Consider the following 26,490-nt stretch of genomic DNA (forward strand, 5'->3'; position numbering starts at 1 on the left):
ACATTTTTCATTTTCATAAAACCCTTTTATGATTTGATTTTATTATTATAATATATCACAAATGTTAAAAAAATAACTTTATAATTATTTGTGTTTGAATGAAATATTATTATAACTTCTCCCAAATTGCCTTTGTCTGAGATGGGATACGTACTAAATTTTTAAAAAGAGTACGTGGGTACCGAAAGTTAGAGAAACCCTGGCCTAGAAGATAGCATACCAGTTCTCCCGCCAACAGGCTACAAATCGAAAACCGGTGTCAGCATGTATGCTTGTGAATGGTAGATGAATTTTATCTCCCTGACTAAGACAACTGCTCCCTTTACTAGAGGCCTCAAGTGGTTTGAAAGAATTCTACGTTTAGCCTCTAGAGACTATTTTCTGGTTATGTAAAAAAAAAATAGCCCACCCACTCCTAATGTTGCTATAGATTTATAAATAAGTCAATAATATGCTTGACTCTGACGTAAAATTCAAATAAAAAGTGTTAAATAAAACATAAATGTATGCAAGGTATGTAGGCATATACTTTTGGGAATATATATATATATATATTATTCTGTCTTTTTTTATTATTATTATTATTTCGGGCGACTCCAGGAGTCCTTAGACTCATCGAGGGAGGCCTTAAACATCATGTCCACACAACTATGCGATTACATTCACAGAGTATATATCATACCTCGCCTTGAACTCGTTCACCGTAATAGCATCCACAACAGACTCTCGCAGCTTATTCCACTCATTTACCACTCTAAAAGTAAAGAACCCAGCTCTAATACCCCTGCTAACCACACTCTTGCCCAGCTTCCATAGGTGTCCCCTAGTTTTCCCACCACCAGTCCTGATCTCAAAAATATCCTCTGAATTAATCCTATAGAATCCCTTTAGCAATTTGAATGTCTCAATCATATCTCCCCTCCTCCGCCTATCAACTAGTTTCTGCAACCCACAAATCTTCAACCTGTTCTCATATGGTTCATTCCATAGACCTGTTATCATCTTAGTCACTCGCCTCTGGATCCTCTCCACCTCCTCCCCATCAAGAAGGAACCGAGGTGACCAAATCTGAGCACAGTAGTCGAGATGAGGGCTTATCAAGGCTCGGTACAGAGGTACAATAACTTGCTTGTCTCTGCTCGTCAAGGTATTTTTCAACAACCAAGTGAGTTGATGAGCTGATTTAGCTACTTTTGCAATGTGCCCCCTAAACTTCATCTCCCTATCCACCAACACTCCCAAGTCCCTGGCCTCATCAATCTCTTGGAGTACAGTTCCACCAATGTGGTATACTGCTGCTAATATTTTCACCCCAAAATGCATAACCTTACATTTTGTCACATTAAATCAACATCCATTCTCCTTAGCCCAGAACTCCAATCTATCTAAGTCATCCTACAAGACTTTGACATCTTCTGCATTCACTATTGCCCTACCCAACTTGGCATCATCAGCGAACAAATGAATTGTTCCACTTAGATCCTTCCCTATATCGTTAATGAACAGATTAAACAGCAGCGGTCCAAGAACAGAACCCTGCGGCACACCACTAGTCACAGGCCGTCTTTTGGACTCTACTCCTGAATAAACTACTCTTTGATATCTCTCCATCAACCAACCACCTATCCTTCTCACCAACCCTATATCCATTCCCATATGTTGTAGTTTACGGATTAGTATTCCATGTGGTATCCTGTCAAACGCCTTGGCCATGTCCAGCAGTATCACTGTAAACCCATTTCCCTTATCCAGTTCAGCCGTCACCTTGTTATAAAACTTGAGCAAGTTACTGGAGCATGATCTACCCTTCACAAAGTCATGCTGTCCCCTGTACAGTATGATGTTATGATGGTGTGTTAATTTGTATTTTTAAACAAATAATAATAAATTATTCATTATAAGTTTAAAATACTTAAATAAAATATTTTAAATAAAGTATAACTAAAAAAAGAATTTTTACATTTAATAATAATTATTTTGCTTAATGATTTTGACTAAAGTTACGGATAATTTTTTTAACAACACGAAAACAGAATAAACATAACTATTATTGAATTAGAGTTATTTAGGCTGAGTAGGAAAATCGGAATGAATATGGAGATGGAAGAAAGTCCTTTTTAGGACTTCCAGGGTAACAAATGGCAATGCTGTAGCCAATGAAGTTTTAACTGAGGCTCGGCTATTGCCGTTACCCAGCCATGACTAGAGCTTTTTAGCTCAATAACACCCCATCCACACAGATTTTCTTCATTCAGGTGACGGGATAAAGAGTCAAGGATTCAGTCCATCGCCCAGTTCTTTTAAGAACTTTAAGTAGGAAAATCGACCGTGAGATGCGGTGATCAATACCCTTGGAGGGTAATGGAAGGCAATGCTGTAGCCAATGAAGTTTTAACTTAGGCTCTGCCATTGCTGTTACCCTCTTGCCATGATCAGGGCTTTAATTTAATAGCTCAATAACACCTTATCCTTACACTGTCCACTACAGATAACGGGGAAGATGAAAAGCATTCTTGCTTCGCCCCTTTAAGCCAGTCCTTAAAGGACTATAAGGAGTAGGATCGAATATATAATACCGTGAGAATACCCTTGCAGGGTAATGGATTGGAATGCTGTCGCCAATGAAGTTCTAACTGAGGCTCGGCTATTGCTGTTACCCTCCTGTCATGATCAGAGCTTTAATAGCTCAATAACACCTTATCCCTACATTGTCCTCTACAGATAACGGGGAAAATGAAAAGCATTCTTGCTTCGCCCCTTTAAGCCAGTCCTTATAAGGATATGCATTCTGATCCAATGGTTTATTTATTGCACTGACTTTTCCTTTGTAATCGTCTGGCTATTTTCTTTTACATTTTTACCATTCGAGAGTTTGGAGACAATTTATTTCGCTTAAACGAGTATTAACGTTCGAAATTCTGTAAAATTTCAAATTTTATTTCTATATTTGATTATAAATACAACACATTTCTTCATTGTTATGATTACAGACTTAAGACGTAACTAGGGAATATGCATTTTCTATATAAAGTCAGTAGATTTGTAATAATAAAGAAATAATTCTGCTAGAAGTCAAAGAATGCATGCCATGTCTCGGATAATGAATTTCTGAATACAAACTTAATGTGCTATGGGACGGTGGGGGGGGATAACACTCCAGTGGACGTTTGATCACGTGATGGCGACATCATTTTTGTCATTCTAAAGTAAGCTTCGTGTAAACATTTCAAGGGGATCTATATTATTGCCGTCATCAAAGACTGCATTGTCTCTCCCTGTTTGCAATGGTTTGCTCCAGTTCCTTATATGCATCTACCTGTACATGAAGTATGCTAATAGTCAGATCTGCACCGTGGCTACTCCACCCATGTCGCAAATGAGCCAGATAAAGAGAGCTACATGTTTTTCTTAGCTAAATTACCTGACTTATGAAGCAGGTGGCAAGTCCAATAACTTGCTGTCCTTGCTTACCACTTCCGATCGTTCGTCCCTTTTTTTTTTCTTTTTTTTTTGTCAGACAGGTTCTGCTTTTCATTGTAGTGAATATCTCCTGTCAATGGACGTGTCGTGCACTGTGAGGGTCACGCGCCAATACGGGTCTGCATCACTGTTTAAGCGATGGAATTTTTGGTGAGCATTTAATTTCGTAATTAATGACAGTTAAATTGACGTCATTTGTTAGAGGTCGCTAGTATCAAATCATCACCGTTCTAATACATCTCTTGCATGTCTATCAGTACTTATCGCTATTGTTAAAACAGCAAACATCGCAAACGTTGAGTGGTAATATTTCATAAAAAAAAATAGGAAAGGCGAGTAAAATGTCTGAGACAAAGTAGAGTGCTAATATCACTTAATCTGCTTTCTGGGAAAAACTTCAAGAAATATCTTAAAAGATGCTGAGGTCATTGAACTGCTCTCTCTAAAGATATCTAATCCTTGAATCTAGGGAGAGGTTTGCGCATGTCTAGTGAAGACTTCGCATACTGAAAAAGAAAAGAAAAGAAAAAAAAGAGACTATGTCAAAAAAAGACACGGAACATTTGACGTAGGAATTCATTTATTCGAATAGCTAATCGAATCAGACGCTTTTTTTTTGTTTTATTATTATAAAATTATGATATTAAGAATAAAAATTTCATAGGTGCAATACCAAGCGTTTTTTATAATTAAATACTATTATATGTTCATAAAATATGTTTACATATCTAAAGCATAACGAAAGATCAATTTTGTAATTTTGATACAAATCCCAAGTGTAATAAAATTAGTAAAATCATAATAAAAACATTACAACATCAGAAATTTTATATAGAATATTAATGGAAGTTATAAAATATACGCTATTTGAAATTGTATTTTTAAAATAAACAAGTGTATATAGATTTCTCCTAGCTTTACAAATATACCTTTTGATTATTAATAAAAATTAATAACAAAAGACCAGAAAATATTTTTTGGAAAATTTCTGATAATAGATGCGGTGATTGATTCGTTCAATCCAATACCCTTGGAGGGTAATGGATGGCAATGCTGTAGCCAGTGAAGTTCTAACTGAGGCTCGGCTATTGCTGTTACCCTCCTGCCATGATCAGAGCTTTAATAGCTCAATAACACCTTATCCCTACACTGTCCTCTACAGATAACGGGGAAGATGAAAAGCATTCTTGCTTCGCCCCTTTAAGCCAGTCCTTAAAGGACTATAAGGAAAATTTCTGATCCTCTCACGACTCCAAACCTCAGTAGATGACCTAAACATCCTCCCTAAAGAACAGTTTGGTTTTCGGCAATACTATAGTACTATCCGGCGAAAATTCTGTGGTGATGTATGATGTATTCCACAGATAAAAAAATGGTTCATCTAATCCATTCATATCTTCAGAATAGATCAATACAACTCAAAATCAACGGTTCTACCTCATCCCGTCCCCATATCTTTGCTGGAATGCCGCAGGGATCTCTACTGGCTCCATTGCTGTTTTCTGTATACATGTCAGACATCCCGCACAATCCGATGTGTTCCATCTTGGCCCTGTATGTGGACGATACAGCAATACTAACCAGATCTCTCCGACCCCAATTCATTACCAGAAAGCTTCAAGAAAACCTTCTAAAGCTGTAGGGTTGGTTCTCCAAATGGAGATTGGAAGTCAACCCCCCCCCAAAAGCTCAGCCATTCTTTTCTCGAAAAGGTCAATATCTCCTGCAGGAGATGTATTACTATTCAATACTAAAATTCCCTGGCAGACAGAAACAAAATATCTGGGTGGAATTCTCGACAAAAAGCTATCTTTCAACCAACAGATCAAGTCTACGTGCGCAAAGGCATCTAAAGCCATCGCACAAATCTATCCGCTAATTAATAGAAATAGCAAGCTCAGAAACAGAATCAAATTGCAGCTATACTAGATGACGATTCGTGCTATAATCACCTATGCCTGGAGCCACGCCTCTAATACTAATATTATCAAAACACAACGAGTGCAGAACAAGTGCTTGAGAATGATTCTGAACGCCCCATGGTATGTTAGAAACAATCAACTTCATAGAGATACAAATATTCCCTATATTTTCTCTTTCCTACAATCCTTAGCATCTAAGTTCTTCCTAAAGATGTCCATACACCCCAACGATTTGGTTCAGCAAGCTGCAACATACGAGGCAACGGACATATTCAAACATATAAGACCGAAAGCTATATTAACCTCCTATAGCGATACATAATCTCCATGTCCAATCAGGGAGAGCAAACTGCTCATAAATTTTACCCTCACTGTAACCACAACAGATAGCGGGGAATATGAAAAGCATCTTGCTTCACCCCTAAAGACATAAATGTCAATTGTCAAAATTTTTTTAATATTTCCATCGATCATCTACAGTCTTTACGTGAATAGTTAATTGTAACGATTTTTTTAGCATTGGACAACTCCATTATTTATTTTTATATCCTCTAATGTACTTATAAATTATAAAAGAAGCCGCCTATAGTAGAAATAAACAAATATACCTTTTAAACAGTTATAACGCAACAGTTACTCAGAAAGTCATCGTCTCTCACTCTATATGTTCTCGAAGTAGTATCAAAGGTTTTAAGGAAATTCCAGTTCATTACCATCTTCGGACCAATCAACTGAGTTCGTCAAATACTTCCTTGTTCTAAAGATAAATTCTCCTTTACGTCTAGCTGGTGTTTATCAATTTTCATGTCATGGAGCTTATCGTGTTTTGGTCAAAGTGGGAGATCAGTTGTTGAAAACTGGGGTTCAGGATCAGAATCGTATTCAGTTTATTAAATCAAATAAATTTGGTTTGGCTCTGCATGGAATTGACACTAGTCATGGCATTCTGGAATAATACTAAATTATTACATAATCGTATTTATAAATAATCAATGTTTAATTAAAGAAAGCACTTCTACATCGGCCCAACTTAAATCGTAATGACTACCTTTTGATTCTGAAAATTTGGGAAATTGCCATTCTTAGCTGCTTGAAATGCAGTATTTCGTTTTTCCAATGCTTCTCAATATTGTTTTTATCCTATTTTATGAATGAACTGCCAAAATGATTACTATTGTTATTGCATGCCTTTTACTGCATAAACGTATTTAAATTTCTGTTATTGTTTTTAACGGCAACTAAAGGTGTTTTTCGTTACATAATACGAAATATTTCTTAACGTGTTATTTTTTTAAAAAAAATTTGTTATTTTCAATGTAGTTTATGTGTTTATAAATTACTTTTTATCCTTATGTTAAAATTACATTTTTCTGATGCGCAGAATGTGGTAGAATACTTTTCACAAAAAATTCATTTGCGATTAGACGATCTCGCATGCGATATCCAATCTTTATTTTTTTATCCGACTAATAAATAAATAAATAAAATATTGAAAAGTTAAATATATAACCTGACAATAAATGGCTGAAAATATGGTTGTCTGTGGGAGACGTAATTTGGAAGAAGGAAATGACGTATGGTAGCCAGGTTTTTGAGCAGTTATGACTTTAGTTTAAGATGTGTAGGTTTGTAAGAAGGTGAAGGTGTTGACGAATTTACGGTGGAAGAAAGATCGATAGACAGACAGCAGAGAGAGAGAGAGAGAGAGAGAGAGAGAGAGAGAGAGAGAGAGATTCAGATAAGTAGAAAATTGAGAAAGGAACGAGAAAAAAAAGGTGAAATACCTACAGGAGAGTGTGTGAGTGCGTGTAGCGTATATACACTATGTTTCAAAAATAACTAAACTCCCACTTTTCTCAAATACTGGTGTACAGTATACAGGTATAAAGTAGAGCGTACATATTAATAACTATAACTGTATAAATTTGGTGTCGAGGCTAGCTGGTGAACGGACGTGCTATCGGAGAGCTCCTGAGAGATTTGTGTTTTTTGTTGATTTATTGGTGTTTTGGATTCAATTTAATGGACTTAAGTGTTTAATTTTGGTATATTATTAGAGCTTTATTAACGTGGTTAGTGTACTAAAGTGTTTTATAACATAATCTATGTCGGGAAGTCGCCGCTAGATGAATTCGTAATGAGTAGTGTTCGTGCAAGCTCCAGATAAGATAAGTATCATTTTCAGTTATCGATACAAATTACTTAATATTGTGTAGTTTTGTTTTGTTTGCCTTGCGTATTTTAGTGCGTCTATTTTTGGTGTGTTATAACGTTTAATTTGACAAAACACGTTACAGATAAATATGGCACCTGTGCGTAGGAAAATGGCGGCCAGTAATGAAGGTTCGCCATCGTTATCAAAGAACGGTGGCATAAAAGAAATGAGTCAGTGTACTAGCTGTGAAATGTACGCTTTGCGGAGTGCGGTCGGAGTGTGGTTAGATGATGATAAAGGATTGAATGTGTGTAGAAAATGTAGGGAGAATGCGGAATTGAAGTGTATTTCGAATCGTGAGTGTGATATTTTTGTCAACCTTCAGAATGAAGGAAATAGGGATATGACAAGAAACGGCAAGGTTGTACATGAAAATTGTGAGAGTGTGAATGTAGAAAGTGTGAATGATAGTATAAATGGTTTCTCAGAGAACAAAAAAGATGAGATAGATGCATTGAGTGAGATCGCGTTGTTGAATAGTGCGATAGAAAGAGCAAAACAGCAGCTAGAGTGCATGAACAAAAGTAGACTGAATGAACCAACCAATAATAAAAGGTATGACAGGAAAAATAGACGTATGAATGTGAACATGAACAAAATGAAGGATAGAGTGCTGTATGGAGACTCGTTAGTACGAGGTGTGTTAGTAGAGGATTTGACAAAATCGTACCAACCTGGTGCGACCATAAAGGACGTAACTGCGTCTATTAGAGAGCAAAAGGAAAGGGTGAAAGAAATGATTGTTGTGGCAGGTACGAATGATTTGAAAGGAGATAAAATGGAAATGATAGCAGACCTGAATGAATTGTTTGAGGTAGCAAAAGAAAAGAGTGAGAGAGTTAGAAAGATTAGTCTTTTGCCACGGTATGACAGTTAAATGTTTAAAAGGAGGGCTATAATTGCAAATGACTTTATGCGTGGGTTATGTATGACGAGTGGTGTGGAATTTGTGGATGTGTGGAGTGAGTTTGATGTGCGAAAGGATCTATATAAGATGGATGGCTTGCATTTGAATGGTTACGGTGTAAGAAGACTTGACAAAGTGTTGCTGAATGTAGTGGATGTGCAAATTCAGGGAAACTAGATTTGTTAGGGGGGGGGTAGAGATACAGTCCTTATGGAGGCAGTTGAATGTAAGAATGAATATAATATGCCAGAGCAAATAAGGACAACAAATCAGAGTGGGATAGTTAATATAAGGCATCAAGGTAGGGTTGGGGCTAATGGGGGTCTTAAATTCATGTACACTAATACTAGGAGTATTAGGAACAAGAAGGAAGAGTTTTTGGCCATGGTTGGCACTTCCAGACCACAGGTTATAGGTATTAGTGAAACATGGCTGACTGTAGATGATATAACTAGTGGGATTGAATGTGATGGGTATAGTGTGTTCAGGAATGACAGAGAGAATAAAATGGGGGAGGAGTATTGTTGATGATAGCTGATGAGCTTCAGCCAAGGAGAATAGAAGTTGAATTGCAGGATAGAGAAAAGAGCACATTTGAGGCCATTTGGTGTGAGATTGTGGCTAGCAGAACTAAATATACAATTGGGTGCTGCTATAGACCAGGTGATGGAAAAGATGGTGGTGACAGTATGCACAAGCAAATAGAAGAAATGGGTGGAAGGAGGGTGATTATTATGGGAGATTTCAACTATGGTCGCATTGATTGGAGTGAGGAGAGGACACACGGGAGGAAGGAACTGGATTTTATTAAGGGATAACTATCTGCGACAGCATGTAATGGAAAATACTAGGGGTCAGAGAGTGCTTGACCTAGTAATTACATCTGAGGATTTGGCTGTTACAAATATGACCACATTGCCACCAATCGGTGAGAGTCATCATAGGGGCTTAACTTGGGAGGTGGCTAAAGGTGTAGAATTTTCAATTAAGACAGGATACATGTGGAATTATCGGGCGGGAAAGTATGACAAGCTTAAGAGTTTGATTGGTTCAGTGCCATGGCATGTACAACTGCAAGGACTAGAAGTTGATAGTGCATGGGAGGTAGTTAAGAAGTGCTTGCATGAAGCAATGGCTGACTGTATACCTAGAGTCCGAATAATAAATCAAGTAGGGGTTAAATGGATGAATAACACCATTAAGCTTGAGCTGCAAAAAAAGAAACAACTATGGAGGGAATTTAAGGAGAAGGGTGACCGGCAGGCACATGAACGGTATAAAGCGCAGGCCAGAAGGGTGACGAGTGTGGTAAGAAAAGCAAAAAAGGATTACGAAAGAACATTGGCCATGCAGGCTAAAGAGAATCCTAAACAGTTTTTTAGATATGTAGCAAGTAAAAGGAAAAATGTACATGGCAGATTGATTTTAAAGAATGCCGATGGTAGGGAGGTAACTGAATCAGTTGAGATAGTTGAGTTACTGAGTGAGCACTTTGCAAAAGTATATCATCCAGGTGGTGACATTGCAGAAACGAATAAACCAGTAGATTATACGGGAATTGTGGTTAATGAAGTGGAGGTGAGTAGTCTATTGCATAACCTCAATGTCAATACATCTGTGGGATTGGATGGTATATAGCAGCTCGTGTTGTACGAGAAGCAGCTAAAGAATTGTCAGTACCCTTGACCATTTTGTTTAATTTGAGTCTCGGGTCTGGTTAGTCCCGAGCTGGTGGAAAGAGGGGAAAATAGTTCCACTGCATAAAGGTGGTTCCAAGACTGCTGTTGTAAATTAACGACCAATTAGCATATCAGGAATCATTGTCAAGGTCTTAGAGAAAATAGTCAAGAGGAAAATACAAGATTGGATAGAAGAAAATGGGATACTGTATCGGGGACAGCATGGTTTTGTGAAGGGTAGGTCATGCCTCAGTAACTTGCTCACGTATTATAACACAGTGACGGCTGAACTGGATAAGGGTAATGGGTTTACGGTGATTCTACTGGACCTTGCCAAGGCCTTTGACAGGATTCCACATGGAATTCTAATCAGTAAATTGCAGCATATGGGAATGGACATAGGGTTGGTGAGATGGATAGGAGGGTGGTTGACGGAGAGATATCAGAGAGTGGTTTACTCGGGAGTAGAGTCCACAAGACGGCCTGTGACTAGTGGTGTGCCACAAGGATCTGTTCTTGGACCACTGCTGTTTAATTTGTTCATAAATGATATAGGAAATGATCTGAGAGGAACAGTTCATTTATTTGCGGATGATGCGAAGTTGGGTAGGGCAATAGTGAATGCAGATGACGTCAAAATTTTGCAGGATGATTTGGATAGATTGGAGGTCTGGGCTAAGGAGAATGGATGTCAATTTAATGTGGCAAAATGTAAGGTTATGCATTTTGGGGTGAAAAGATTGGCGGCAGTTTACTGCATTGGTGGAACCCTGCTCCAGGAAATTGATGAGGCACGAGATTTAGGAGTGTTGGTAGATAAGGAATTGAAATTTAGGGGACACATTGCAAAAGTGACCAAAACAGCTCATCAAATCACTTGGTTGCTGAAGAATACGTTGACAAGCAGAGAGAAGCAGGTTATTGTTCCTCTCTATCGAGCCTTGATAAGACCCTATCTAGACTACTGTGCTCAGATTTGGTCACCTAGGTTTCTTCTTGATGGGGAGGAGGTGGAGAGGATCCAGAGGCGAGTGACCAGGATGATAGCAGGTCTGTGGAATGAACCGTATGAGAACAGGTTGAGGATTTGTGGGTTGCAAAAATTGGTTGATAGGCGGAGGAGGGGAGATATGATTGAGACATTCAAATTACTGAAGGGTTTCTATAAAATTAATTCAGAAGATATTTTTGAGAACAGGGCTGGTTGTGGGAGGACTAGGGGACATCCATGGAAACTGGGCAAAAGTGTGGTTAGTAAAGGTGTTAGAGCTGGGTTCTTTACTTTTAGAGTAGTGAATGAGTGGAATGCGCTCCCTGAGTCTGTAGTGGATGCTGTGACAGTGAATGAGTTTAAGGTGAGGTATGATAGATACTGTATGAATGTCAAATAGTTGTGATGAATATGATTTGGGGCCTCCCTCGATGAGTCTAATGACTCCCTGGAGTTGCCCGTAATAATAGTAATAGTAATAATAAAGTATACTGTGCACGATTTGTGCAAATGAACAGTTAGTTTGTTCAAAATAAACTGTAGCTGATATCATTTAAAGATAGAAACGTGATATTGAAACGAAGCCGAAGAAACGGCCAAGTATATCACGAATGTATGAACTTTGTAAAATGGATAGGATAATAACGAGATTGGGTCGTTTTTTCTTCTTTCGTGTTTATGTGGATTTTGTTTTTAAATTATTAGTTCAGAGTTTTCACATTTCTAGACAATTTATGCTGGAACACTAAATGTTGAACCTACCCCTTCCGTTTCAAGGAAAAATGAAGAGCTTTGCGTCCCAGCATAGCTTTATCCTAATCAATGTTCAAGTTCCATGACCGCTGTACAAAACGTAGACGAAGGCTTTTGAACACATACTCCGTGTAATGTTTGCGATAAACCAATAAATAAATAAATAAAGCATGAAAATTGGCGTTATTTGCTTGGTAAAAAATCTTCACACTGTCGGGTGTAATTTCCCCGGTTGTAAGATATTAAAGATATCGAAAACTTGTCGATTAGTCAGATATTGGTGATGAAAAATATAGAGTGATTATCTTTAAACAAATCAATCTCAAATCGTACTAACAAAAAACACTTTTTTATTAATTTCTACTTTGTGAAACGGTTTTCATGACTCTAGCAAGCCCTAATATAGTCGTTCTTCCATTGCTAATCATTACTAATATCAAAGAAAACAGGGACAGCCAGCAAGGGATAACCGCACACGTCAGAAAGATTATTAATGTCTCTCACTTGGGACTTCGACTCCACAAGACTCGATGGTGGTCAGATACGGAACAGATATTAATTATTTGACAGTGTTTTTAATAGAAAATTTCTTAATGACACACACTCTTTTATGAGGACTTCTTCAGCGTGACCTCTATTGTCTCTGACTTTTAACCCATGAGTTTTTTTTTTTTTTTTTTTTTACCTCTCTTCGCATTACTTCAAGGTCTTCGCAGCTGTGCTTTCTTCGGCAGAACTCTAAACGAAAGAAAGCTTCGAATGAACGGGAGTTCGTTTGCAGCTTTCCACAAACCCCGAGGCTGTGTTACGAAAGAGCTGCATCCGGCTTGGTTCGTGAATGTACAGAGAAAGAAAACCCTACATCCAACGTATCCTGTAACAGCCTGAAAGACAATTTCTACACATTAATTTGTTCACACCAGAGGATTTCGTACTGACAATTCATATGAAAAGCTATTTTAGCAATTGATATCTTTTTAACAAATACATCTTTATTGCTATGCCATTTTCAACATTTATAATTAATGCTCATTTCTGTCACAAAATCTCTGATTGATATGACCAAAAATTATCAAAACTAAACTTTGTTAACGTGATATAGTCCTTATATAAGGACTGGCTTAAAGGGAGAAGCAAGAGTGCTTTTCATCTTCACCGTTATCTGTAGAAGACAGTGTAGGGATAAGGTGTTATTGAGCTATTAAAACTCTGATCATGGCAGGAGGGTAACAGCAATAGCCGAGCCTCAGTTAGAACCTCACTGGCTACAGCATTGCCATCCATTATCCTCCAAGGGTATTAATCGCCTCATCTCACGGTCGATTCATAATATGGTTATCAATCAATCCACATCTCGTAACGTGATAACGTGATATAAATTTCCCGATTTATTTCTTATATTCATTAAATTTAGTTTACCAAAAGGTGTGTTTCGCAACTTTTCGTTAGAAATCCTTCTGAATCAGTTTATAGCTACATTCACCTCTCCTCTTTTTTTAATCTACTAATGCTCTTAAAGTTTTAAGATAGTCTCCAACGGAGAGGATTTCATAGTTTCAAAAGTCACATTATCGTCATGTGAGGTATTTCCATGATTTCCAAACGATACTTGAATCGTTTGGTATCAAACGACGCTGAATGTTGAATTCTTTAGTGTGCGGACGATTATTTTTAACTAATTTTTCTTTATCCGATGTATTTAATTTTATTATTTTACTTATTTTTTAAGTTTATTTAATTAATCGATTTGTCGAGTTCATTGATTTATCATGTTAATTTTGTTTATCTTTATTTAGATCTCGTTTATTAGATCTGTTAATCTAATTCCAATTTTAGTTTTTTTTTTTTTTCGTTATTTTATTTCAGTTTATAGTATTTTTAAAATTTGTGTGACTTGCTTCTTGCACACTACACAATTATTACTACGGCAAAAGGACTAAACTAAAGGCTTTCAAAGAGCAAAAACCATCGGAAGTCCTTGACACAGTTAATTTCAACATTCCCTACCCCCAACTGCCCTAGAAAATAGGGTGCGGATATCAAAATCCGAAATTATATATCGGGTGAGATTTGTTCTTTGTGTCTTTCAGTCGTTCTTCCGCCATCAGTCAATTACAATATAACTCCAGATGATAAAAATAAAAATAAAAAAACACTCCAAGACAGAAATGATTTTAACAGTCAACAAAAGAATAAATAAGAATTTGTACTTTATACCAATTCTTTTATACTTCCGTTGCGGGAAAAAAAATGTATGCTTGTGTTGTCAATGCTTCGGCCGATGTTTTATAAGGAAGACCTTAGACTGTAGATGATTTTCACCGTCTAATGTGACATAACACGATTGTTTATTGTAATACTTTTTTATGGTATTAAAAGGAACGTCTGTGAGGGTGTGTGTGTGTGTGTGTGTGTGTGGTCTCTAGTACACGATTATCTACCCTCTTAATCTCTGCATGGTAGGAATCCTCTAGGTTTGGTCTTCTGGTCTAAATTAGCTCCATCTATCGGAACAATTTCAATATAACTATCTTGTTCATAGTTGGTTTATTTATTTATTCGTGTGGGTTTCCTTCCGTTCATTTACCGTCCCTTAGGACTGGTTGAGCCCTCCTAGTGAGGGATTAATTTATGACTGTAGATCCGTGTGTGTGTTCACGGGGAGGTTTGCCTGTTTTGAGGGACGAAAAACCCAGTTTCCGGGAAAAAATTCTGTACCACCGTATGAGACCGACTAACTCACATTTAGTCAAAAGAGACCAAACAAAGGTTCCTCACGTAATGGACAGGAATCGAACCCAGGTCTTTACGAGGGCTTCGTCTACACCAAATGAGCTACGTAGGCTCTACATAGTTGATAATAAATGAATACCAACTAATTTTTACAAATTTAAAAAATTAGCATATTTTCATTCCATCAATTGTCTCACAAACTATTATTATTATTATTATTTGTTTTAATAAAAAGTAGTTTATAAGGCTATTTATGGAGTAAAGGTAGTTTGTCGACATAAATAATTTTGGGCACTGCTGCTCTAGGAGAGTGATGAGCAACTTGCGTCCTTTGATCTTCTAATAGTCTACAAGCTAATTTGACGAATAAAAATGATCTTTATAAGCGGTTCAGATTAGTCTAATTTCAAATCCACATTTATAAATATCAATCCTTATATTATCGTTTCATCAAAACGTTGTAAACTCAATAATAGAGCCCAAATAGCTCGACTAATTTTAAATTTCCATAATAAATATAATTCCCGTTTGATGATGATGTTATTTATGGATAACATAGGGTGCTCATCTTTACCAGATGTATCGTACTATCGAGTGACACTGTATATAACTAAATGTATGTAGAGGCCTCTTGAAATTTAACTGAAATCCGACTGAGCATAGATAAGGATTAGAGGTAGGGTATAAGAGTTTCTACAACCTATCCCTAGTTTTAACGCACTAAATTGATTTTATAACCCCGTGCAGTTGCGCCCAAGGGAGTGGTCAATGAATAAGCTTTTATATCTGGAGGTGTGATACTGTTCTAGAAAATTATTACGCCTAATGTTTCCCAAAGACTAAGTATATCATTATTTTATTTTTGTTTAGAGCTAGGTCAGTTATTTCAAAATAACTGACTTAACTTTTGAACATTTGCAGCATTCTTTGTTTCAAGAGCCTTTCAGTTTTATCACAACAGCAGAACGACCTATCAAGATAACGTGAAATGGATTCCCATCACATCCTTTTTCATTCACTTTGAATTCGATAATGGGTTAGAAATTTTGAACATAGTATTTTACACAAAAGAATAAAACTATCAAATTGTCTCGTTTTTAGTTCAGTGGTTGTGAGAATCTATTCAGAAATCGTCAAAATGGACGCATTGCATGCAGAATTGGATTTAACAAGGTGGAAAGAGAACAATGACATTGCAGATTATTTTCTGCTATGATTCAACCAGTCGTGAGCTTTTCCAAAAGGTAGGATTGTTCTCCATCTTTAATGAGGCATATAACCCCCTTTTACAGCATTTATTGGAATAGGGGTCAATTATTCTACATAACTACTGCTTTATTGGAAATATTTTCTCACTCTGTGGAAGTATATGATCTGATTTGTTCAATATATAAAGTAATTTGGCATTGTGACAAAATATTACAGTTTTCATGAGTAAAGCTTATCAGACAGTCGATTTAGTATTTTGTGCTTACTGACTCAAAACTATTACGTGTCTTTATATGATTTTTGGATTAAGTAATTTTCTTATATAATTTTCTTATTTTTTTAAAAAAAATGTAAGTTCAGTATTCGAACAGACAATAGAATTAGCAAGGTCTGCGGGAGTTCACGGATATAAATTTATAATGGCATAATGACGCAGTGCGCCCTCTCTCTTCTCTTCGATGCCTACCAGTACGTTGTAATATATAAAGCGATGCAGATAAGAACATCTAATAATGGAAGTAAATGTCACCAAAGTTCACTTTTCATCCCTGAAATAATAGCTTGAATTGCGCATGAGTACAAACTCGACAGCATAAATCGCAAAAAAAAAAAAAAGAAAAGAAAAAAAGGAAAAAAAGGAATCCTCCCAAACATACGTCATTACAGCTGGTTTTTTTTTTTTTTTTTTTTTTTTTTTTTTTTTTTTTTTTTTTTCACTTTCAACACATGCAAAAGAGAAGCAATTTAGTTTTGATTTTCTGAGTGGTGTTTTATATGTCTGGAATAAACAGAATAAATTAGCACAAAAACATCGATGATAATAGTGTTACTAGAATACGAGAAGAGATATTTGAATTTAATGTAAGGGGAATAAAAGTAAGTGCCAATTTTATCATCTCTCGCAAGTTTAGAATTGTGGGGACAAAAATTTTATAATTTGTTGGAAAAAATAGGCTTAAGTAAGCCACTTGACTAGACGACTGATGATATCCAAACTCACTTCTAATAAAGGCGAAATTATCATGGCGAAATTAAACAATAACGTAAGGCAAAAATGAATGCTATTAACTAGCTGATTAGATTAGGTTAGGTTAGTCATTACGTTGTCTTTGGTTTAGTTAGGTTAGTGATTACTTTGGCTTAGTTATTACTTTGGCTTAGTTAGTCTCCAGATGTGAATGCGTCTAAAGTTGGTTTATCTCCAGGTATTCATATTTTCTTCTCACAAATACAAAAAGACATCGAACATATGCGATCATACCTCTAAGTTAAAAAAAATTAGAGATTTTATTTTAAAAAAAATACGAGACCTGATTTTTTTTAAAAAAAAGTAAAGATTTATCTACGAAACACAGAATGTACCCAGTTAATAATTAATCGCCTTCAGATTAGAATCTCTTCCTGCATATTCACTGTTGTTGCTGCTGCCACAGCTTGAAACCATCTTTCAAACACAGTTTTCAGTATTTCTTAAAACTTTCTGGTCACATTTTGTTTAACTTTTTCAACATAATAAAATCGGTCTTTTGAAAATCCGAGATTCTCTTAAGTTAATTGGGAATAGAAAAAAAAAAGAAAAAAAAAACGGCTATATGCAAACGTGTCCGGTAAGAATGGAAGGTAAAGCACATTTATTTGGTCAAAAGTGGCAGCAAAATTTAGACAGACAGGATACGAAAAAAAAGTAGTCTGTTAGTCTGTTTTTATTGAATGTTGACGCCCGAGCGATGTCTAGTGGTTTGCGTACAGAGACGTTTCTCAACCTCCAGATACAAACTAAGTAAAAAATGTTTGTATTGAAGCCATACTGGTTCTTCATTTCTAGGAGTTCTTGGGCGTCGATACCACTCGTAATTTTCGATCAGGAAGCGTCCGTCGAATTTTTTCTTCCCTTAAAAGAAAGTTCTCCCACTTCTAAAAACTACGGAACTACCCGAAAAACCTCTTGAAAATATGTTTTCGGGTAGTTCCGTAGAGAACTTGATGATGACGAAAGCTCATTTCGTCATCATCAAGTTCTCTCGTCATATTTATGCATTCATATTGGTTGCTATCTTACCTATTTTTACACTAAACAGCCCAATTTCTCCTCCTCACACATCACGACATGCATATGCATTAACAATACATCCACTTTCAACGCTAATCACGCATGAATAAAACAACACAATGATACGTGACCTTGTCTACAGAAGCAACAACGTGTTTAGTCTCTGTTTGCACTCGACCACTTGACAATGTGGTTCACGAGAAACAAAGCCGAAAAAGAAATTTTTGGTCTAATAATACAGTCTTATTCACACTGTGCTGAAAATGGATTGGAACAGCACTATATTTTAGAGAACTTAAATCTCATACTTCTCACTGTTCTAAAAAGAGAAGAGTATGATTTCTTTCTTTCTTCAATATGACTACCACTTCTTGTATCGTTGTAGGCGCGCTTAGTCTGGCCCGGATTCGATGTTCCGGTTTATCTTGTGTTCTGTCTGGTTTACATTGTAACTACAGAAAAGTTTTTCAATCAAAGTATGTCGTAAAACCAGTGAATGCTATAGAATGGCAGTATATTGTCTGCCATTCTATAGCTGAAATGGGTCTATTTTGTAAAATTACCGCAACTTACGAAACATTGTGTTATCCAGAAGTGTTACATATCCGTTGATATTCTTCTTTTGACCAGAAGACAATGCGAGACCATTATGTAACCATAGGTCAAGCTTCGCATTTGGTGGACACTCTCGGGTTGGTTGGGTGGCTTGAATTACAGAAGAATCCACTAATACTATAGGGGGGGGAAGTGTATTATGTCTATTAATGGGCTGGGGATCTTCTATCTGGTTTGCCTACTTTGATGGATGAAAAATGTTCTTTGCATCCTAGGTGCTTTCAAACACAAGCAGTTCCCCATAACCGGATATCCTATCGGAAAATGATACAGTTTAACTTGGCGCCCCGTATCAAGGTCATCTAATGCTCTGTTATGTGCTACTACCTTTTCGTAGTAACTGAAATTGAGCAACTCTTTATGTAGTGTCCTACAACTACCTGAATCCCTGTTCCTGTAGATTAATTAGATTTCAGTCGACCGTTTCTGCATCAAATTGCTAAGATTTTCCTATTATCCTTTGGTCTGTTAGTGTAAAAATACCCAGCTTTGTATTCTTGTGCATTTCTTAGCTGAAATGGTATCCTTACGAATTCTGTCTATTGGAGATTCCTTCTTTCAATGTTAGGAACGAATAGACCAATAATATGAATCCTATGATAACATCAGTTTTGAAATCCGTATTCCTTGGTCACGTACCAGTTACGGTATGTAAATATACACTCAACTTTAATGATATATTTGATCGTGTCATATAGTAGTATAGGCTACATCATGATCATATTATACACATCAGTGTATTCCAACACGTAATACCCACATAACGTGATGATTATCGGAATATCATATACATTCCTTGAGGTATATATCTAAGGAAATCAAAATATCTTTTACTTTTTAATTTAGCATGAAAATTATATTTTTCAAATTATAATCATTTATATTCAACACAATTCTCCAATATTTATAAAGCAGTCCTTAAAAAGAATATATCAGTACGTAATACAAAATACAAACTAGTAATTGCTAAGATGGAAATTTTAAAATATTAAACCAATATTAAATTTGTACCACTTAAAATATCATTAAATAACCTTCCTTTGTCTGTCTTTCTCGTGCCATTGCTATCTTCTTCCCATGAGACTAAACCAATTTCATTTGCGCCTAACTCTGACCTGCTTTCTCGTTTGAAAACAACGTCCCCGATTAATAATTCTAAGCACGTGCGCTCGATACGTTTCACTAATTTAATTGAGAAGATAAAGCCTCTTTTTTAGCTCAACATTTTCGGGAGATTCGATTGTCCAATATCATTTGTAGACAATGGCATTTTATAAAAGATGATTTATTTCAATTAAAAAAAGCAACTCAAAATATGCACACGTTTCTAGAACAAATGCAGTAAAGTATTTTCATTCCTTTAATTAATTTAAATGAGGGCTTTTACCTTAATGCATTACAATCACATGAGAAGAATAATTAGATGGACGGAAACCCCATTAAAAAGAAATACAACAAAAGTTTAATATCAGAGATTCAAATCATTGATAATGGAAAATTTCAAACAGTTTGAATTGGGACTTCATATTCGGTTACCATAGTTACAGACGTGGAAAAAATGGGGCAACTTTACTGGTCATAAATGCTCCTAAATGTCAGACTACGTACAAATGGTTCGTTCGCTAATCTCTTCTCTGCTTGAGTAATAACAGCATTATTTTACAGGAAAGTTTTCCATGATGAAATTATAAAAGGAATTTATAAATAACATTTGTCGAATGGTTTTATAATGATTAAAATGCGGTGCAATTATTCAATCAGATATTTCTGGAAATTCTGTTAAAAGCTACGGTTTTATATTTGATTACATCGTATTGTTATCAATCATTTCAATTTGAAATGATTTTCATAAATGTCACTCTTTTAGGATAATTATTAAATGTTATGACATATACCTCACAATTTTGAAGATCTGATTTTCTATGCAATTTGTAGTATTGCAAAGTTACAATATTTTAGGAAGAATCCGTTGTCCTGTAAACGTATAATTATTAATATCATAAGTGGGCTAAGAGGTAGAAGATCCTGTTCTGTTTGCTCTACAGATCAAGTATGGAACTTTTTTCAAGATACTTTATGCCTCCAATTTGCTTTGGCTGCGATAAAAAACATTCTTTTTAAAGAATCAAAATGTCAGTAAGGATTTAGGAAAATTCTTAACATTAAAGCCAATCTTGAACCCATTTGGTAACAATTTTTATAGGTAATGTAAAATATACAAAAGTAGGAGTTTGTGTCATTTGTGAAGTTCATGTCATGGCCACTCTACATAATGAATACTAAAGTCTTCTAGTGCAAATCCAGTATTAAAATTATAATATTACAGTAGTAATCTCGTAACTTATGAAGCTAAGTTTTTTGAATAACTAAATATAGATGTAAAAAATAATTAAAAGAAATACAAAATATTTATGTATAAATCAATGAAAAGATAGAGAGAGAGAGAGAGAGAGAGAGAGAAATCCTTAGCCCACCCACGGTACTAACTACTACAGTTGTTTAGTAATAACTACGCAGTAGCTGGAAGTGGAATTATTATATACGATATCAAAAGCCGTGCATCTTTTTTATTAATACTAAACACATAATAATGACAACAATTTTAAAAAATAATGATAAACTTCTTAAGGAGTTTTTCTTATTGGGTGTTACTTCCCTGCACGACATCTGACGTTTACAGTGAAGTACCGTATTCCAGACATCATTAGAAGCTAGTGACATTTCGTTTTTATTTTATTTCTACATGCTCGAAACATTTAAAAGTAAAAGAATCATATTTCCCGATATCGTACAACGAGCAAATATTCAATAAAATCTATTTATAAGTCTCATTCGTGATGACTTTTGATACTAGCCGTAAAGGTCAGGTTGGGCAAGAAGAGCCCATTAGGTTAACGTAAGTTATTACGTACATCGCCACACTAGAAAATGATAGAGAGCTCTGCACAAATGGTATTTTATCCGGTGAAAGCAGATTACAGTGTACTTACACACACACACACATACACACAAAAAAAGATAGTAATACTATCTTTTGCAGACAATACGGCGCTAGATGGATTGTGGAGAATAATGTAGAATTTTATATTATAAGACCTTTTGAAAGAAATATATTATAATAGGCAACCAAGTAGTTAGTGGTAAAGAACATAAAGATGTATTCAGCTGGAAGAACAACGAGACACTCAGCTATTCTGCTGGGAAAGACCTGAGTTCGAGTCTTGTTATTCGATGAATCTTTATATGAGATTTCTCAGTTGAAGGTCAATTAGCCAATTTCATACGGAAGTAGCAAGGATTTTCATCCAGCATACAGATAAATCGACCAGAAAATATACGCAGTTAGGAAAAACACTATAAGTGGAAGTAGATGGTGAATAGTGGAGTAGTATGTAGATGGGGAGGATTTAGTAACGGATATGGTGTAATATTTATTAGTAATTTATTGGTTATTATATTGTTTATGACGTTACTATTTTTACTCTATGTGTTTCCCCTCTTACTTCATTATTTTGTACAGAACTTAACTTTAATTTCTAACTCACGTATAATACTATTATTTAACTTTAATCCTTTAATCTACTTAGCTTTACTCCCTCCCCCTTTCAATGCCGTTAAGTATATTCTCACTCTTGCTAGTACCGTAGACTTAGCAAGAGTGAGAGTATACTTAGCAAGCCTCTGTCTGGGACCAAATCCATTTGAATAATTAATACATTTGAATTATAGCAACGTAGATTAAGGATCTACGTTGCTATAATTCAAATGTATTAATCCTTAAAAATTTATTTTTGTTATACTGTGCCATTAAGGATCGTGTAAACGAATTTCTATCTTTCCTTTACTTACAAGAGTATAATTTAGCTAAGCACTTATAATAACCCTTAGATCAATTTTATCTCAAGCAACTCCGAATTACTCAGTCGTGACTGTTACTTTACTTAAGTCACACAGGTTCGGTTCTTTTTTATGAGACAATGCATTGGCTAACAAAGATCAGGCAAGCTGTTAACAAAATCAAGCGTGTTTATTCTAACTAAGACAATTTATATACAAAGGAAATAGGACATATCACGTGCCTGATTCTCCATTAAAATACTTCACTTAAAGCATTAGACAAAGAAATTATTTGCACTCAACTTATTAGACAGGTGGATGGATCTTTGCATACTTACCCCTACTCTCTATCTTACTAAATAAGGCACAATTATACTCAACCCGTCCTAAGCATTAGATAACACAAGCAGCATTCAAGATCACAATATTCTGTTATACACATTCAAACTGACTTTCGGCTTTCTGACCTCTTCAACATATTATGCCATTACTGAAATATTTTTCACTTGCGGTGAAAAATATTTCTATTTGTCCTACGCGATGGACCCGTAAACTCCTTACAAATATCTCGTAATAATAATAAAGATAGTTCTAAAGATAATGATTGCAAATATGGAATCAAAAGGTTCATTCATGATCAAAAATATAGAGGTGTGATATAGAAAATATTTGTGGTTTACCTATGAATATGACATTGCTTAGCAGGTCTCCTATCATTCCTCAACCAATTTATGGCAACAAAATATTGGGATAAAAAGAAACATTATAGATACAAATATGAAACTTAAGATAAAAGTATGTGACTAAATAGCCGAAGTTGAGCAAAACGGAAAGGCCAAATGCTTCAACCAGTTCGTTCATCTCTGAGAGTGATAAATAACAAACAGAAACAACTCTTTATTATCCTAGCAATAGAAGCAATTTGTTGTCGACGCAAAGGCGCGAGACGTTGCATGTGGCACCGACGCGAGAAGTGAGTGCCGCATGCCATTCTTTGTTTTCACTTGCTAGATGGGTAGGAATAAAGATGACGGATTTCAACTTCATTGACTATTGTCCATAATGAATCTGCATGTGGCTATTATGCTATACAGTGGGAAAAATATTTGCTCTTTTAAAATAACCAAAGCTTATGTATGCTCTGACATTTTAGTAATTTCATTTAAAGGTTATCTAAAGGTAACGAATTATTTATTTAATGAGAATGGCTATCTATTGATAAATAGATAGCCATTCTCTCTCTTATAGCTGGAAGTTTTTAGTGCTATTTCATTGAGCAGTTATAAGGTTATACAACAGATAGATAGGTTCCATTGATCCAGTAATTAACTAATTAGTTATAAGCCTGGATTATAATAGATCTACTATAGGCTAAATGTATCCGGTTTATCGGATGTTTGAAATTTATTTTCAGGAACACAAGAACACAGTTACATCTACCCACGTAGGTATTCAATGGAGAAAATAATTATTTGGGCTATTTCTTTTAGATTGTTAATTTTCAGATACAAATAGGTTAATGATCACTGTAGAAACAATTAGCCTAAAATTATCACTACGGAATCAGTTAACTTAAAATGATCGCAAAGGAATCGATTAGCCTCAAACGATCACTAAAGAATCGATTAGCCTAAAATGATCACTAAGGAATCGGTTAGCCTAAAATGATCACTAAGGAATCGATTAGCCTAAAATGATCACTAAGGAATCGATTAGTCTAAAACTGCTGACAAGTTAATAAATTACATTTTATAGAAGATTGCAAATTCACCTATAAGTAGCCGAAATGACCAAATACGAAGATTCTGCGTCATTCATATTAGATAAAGTTATTCATACATTACTATTCTATTAAGTTGTTTGTAAAAAAAGTCAGGTATTCATTATTTGATTAAACTGAAGATTTCTTTGAATTAGTAATAAAGAAAATATCAGTACACGACACATAAAAGTTTGTTTTACTTCAAATTTCTGGCATTTTGTTGGAAACTTAATGCTATGAAATCCTAAACAACTCACCTATCTTCGCTACGCCGGCAATAACAATCCATAGCGATATCAGAAACGGTGACGACACCTTTCGAAAGTCGACTGCCGCTACCTTGAAGCGTCGGATTTCCTTGTGAAAGTTGTCCTGAGATTGGAGATGATCGACCGTCGGTCCGGCTTCCGACTGAATCACGGGCAGCAGCACGGGTCCGAGCTCGATTGCGTTGCCCGCGATAGACGGAACCGCTTCTTGGTGTTCGAGGTGGACGGAAGAAGAATCCGATAATTCGTCCCCCGCGAGCACGTCGACAGTCGTCAACAAAGCAACAACCTGCCACAACAGGAGAATCTGACGTGTCATAGCGAGCACGTAACCAAATGGCGGAACTAGTTCACGTACTTTTTGTAAGGTGACATTGTGTGAATGTGTGTGTGTGTAGCGTAGTGTACCTGAGGGTGGACAAAGAGCCTCTACACCCGCTCATCGTCATCGGCTATTTCTGGCGGTCGCTGACAGGACCGAAGCATATCCTTTGGAGAGATAAAACGCAACCGACCATTGATCTGCGCGTGCGAATATAGCGGTGAGGGAGGCTCACGCAACGAAGACGTCACTTGGTGCAGTACTATGATTGGGTGACAAATTAAGAGTTGGCATTTTGGGAACTCATCGTAGAATGAGATTTAGGGAAAAAAATTTCTTACCCTTTTCAGATAAAAATCAACGATAATTATTTTATTTCACTGGCGATTACAAATATTATGTGATCACTAAATGACTTAAAATGATTTTCAAATTATTTTGTGGGGGAGGAGAAAAGTTTGATATCAAAAATCAGGGCAAGCACATACCAAATAGTCTGTCACTATTTACTGGAAACATAGTGAGTAGAAATATAAGTATGCGCGCTACTTGCAAACATAAAAAAAAAATGTCTTTACTAACAAGAATTAATATCGTGCTTTAGTTTAAAATATCTTTAAAATATTTTAAAAGACATTGAAGCAGTCACTGTCTTTTAAAACGTATTAAATTTTATTAACGAAAAAAGGCCGTATTGCTGTGCTCTTAAGTAGGCAGTAGTTCATCCTACAGATATTCAGATCAGGACTCTGTTTTGCCGTTTCCAAACCACGTGTTTGGGAAATGGTCACATGAATGATTATCATGATTCCACGTGAAACTATTCCATCAAGAAGAAATCTCGCATTACTTCTGTAAATATTTATTACATGCAGCTGTAAGTGCCATGGAAACATGCATTCAGTTGTAGCTAATCTTTTCGCGAACTTAATTGTTCGGCATGCAAGATTGAAATGACATCACGATGCGCGATGAACTGCTGATGTGTTATGTCTATCAATGGCGTGCGTCTGGTTTTTCTATGTTGCTGGAGGAAACATTTGAGTCTTCAGGATGAGTAGAACTCCCATATATTTCTAAGACCAGCTGAAGTATATTTTTCTGACAAAAAAAGACCTAGGAATTCTTCCTGTAACATTGTTTAATTTAGACCTCTTTCCAAGAACTACAAAGTAAAGAAACCAGTCAATTACAGCGGTGTAATTTTATCAGGAGATGGGGGGGGGTTCTGCTTTAGACAATCATAAATTCATGAGTTCATGGTCAGATTAATTAATGAAAATGTATGCATATGCTATGGAGCTTTTTGTTTTTCGATCTCTATGTATTTGATCATTCTGAAATGAATTAGAACGAATAGATTATTTACGTCTTCGATTATTATGACAATAATTGATAACCATCACGATGACAGAATGTGTAAATGTCTCCTCAGACACTCTATCCCTGCTTTGTTAACGACTATATCTCGTCGTATCACAGTTATAAATAGGGTCAAAGACTGGCCAACATGTGTACATACATAGTCCTAACACAATGGCCAGTATGCGTAGCATAATAACATCAATAGATACAATAACAATAAAAATAAAACTCTCAATTAATTAGTACGTAATTATTATTAAAGTTGATGAGGTATAGATTACAATTCTTGAACATAATTTCCTCAGATAATAAACTACAGGCCGTGCACTTTCCGTTTAGGTTAAAAATATGGGTCACAATGTTGCTTTCACAATGAGCGAT

The 26,490-nt window shown here is 35.8% G+C and overlaps 1 protein-coding gene across 1 annotated transcript in view; it reads right to left on the reverse strand.

The window, feature by feature from the left end:
* Positions 1-24,538, reverse strand: part of LOC150103436 (Na(+)/H(+) exchanger protein 2-like) — a 154,226-nt gene extending 129,688 nt beyond the window's left edge. The window contains exon 1 of the mRNA XM_090397438.1: positions 24,411-24,538. The gene's annotated coding sequence lies outside the window, so the exon portion shown is untranslated. The remainder of the gene's footprint in view (positions 1-24,410) is intronic.
* Between the last annotated feature and the right edge of the window lie 1,952 nt (positions 24,539-26,490).

This window comes from Typopeltis vanoorti, chromosome 9, assembly GCF_054136105.1.
Source record: "Typopeltis vanoorti isolate ZY-2024b chromosome 9, IOZ_Tvanoo_1.0, whole genome shotgun sequence".
NCBI classification, from domain to species: domain Eukaryota; kingdom Metazoa; phylum Arthropoda; class Arachnida; order Uropygi; family Thelyphonidae; genus Typopeltis; species Typopeltis vanoorti.